The sequence below is a fragment of the Pteropus medius genome, unplaced genomic scaffold (genome assembly GCF_902729225.1).
Source record: "Pteropus medius unplaced genomic scaffold, Ma_sr-lr_union100, whole genome shotgun sequence".
NCBI classification, from domain to species: Eukaryota; Metazoa; Chordata; class Mammalia; order Chiroptera; family Pteropodidae; genus Pteropus; species Pteropus medius.
Window position 1 is genome coordinate 57,441,630 of NW_024349800.1, and position 753 is coordinate 57,442,382.

Here is a 753-nt window from a genome sequence, read left to right on the forward strand (position 1 = left end):
ATCTCAAAATCAATACAGCGCTTTTATGGTCGTTCCTCTACATGGAAAGAATGGTGACAAATCTGAGTCACCCAATGCCCATGTTCCCAGCTGAGGCTAAATGAGGAGATGCTCTGCCTTCTTGCCTCAGTTCTCCTACTGTAAGAAATGTCCTTTTCTTGGTCTATCTAGTGCTGTGCTTTTTGCAGGTTTGTGCTTTTCGGTCGGTCACTTTCTGTTTAAAATGGCCCTCAAGCAAAATACGTGTGTTGGATAAGCTTCGTTCAGGCACGAGTTACAGTGCTGTTGGTCCTCAGTTCATGGTTAATAAACCAACAATATATATTAAATAAGGTGTCTTTGTCTACGGCCATGCCACCCTGAACAAGTCCAATCCCGTCTGATCTCAGAAGCTAAGCAGGGTTGGGCTTGGTTAGTACTTGGATGGGAGACCACCTAGCAAGACCAGGTGCTATAGACGTAAATAATAAGAAATAAGGAATTGTAAGCTGACAAGGTCCTTGTAATCTGTGAGGTCAATCAAGGGTTGCCTCGCCTAAAATATATATATATATATATATATATATATATATATATATATATATATATATATATATATAGACACACACACACACACACACTCAATAACAGCAAAAAGACAAACAATCCAAACAAAAAATAGGCAGAGGACCTAAACAGACACTTCTCCTTAGAGGACATACAAATGGCCAACAAATATATGAAAAGATGATCAACATCGCTAGCTATTAGGGA

At 39.3% G+C, this 753-nt stretch overlaps 1 pseudogene; it reads left to right on the top strand.

Annotated features, from left to right (window-relative positions):
• The first annotated feature begins 341 nt into the window (after positions 1 to 341).
• Positions 342 to 460, top strand: LOC120622473 (uncharacterized; annotated as a pseudogene).
• Positions 461 to 753: the final 293 nt, after the last annotated feature.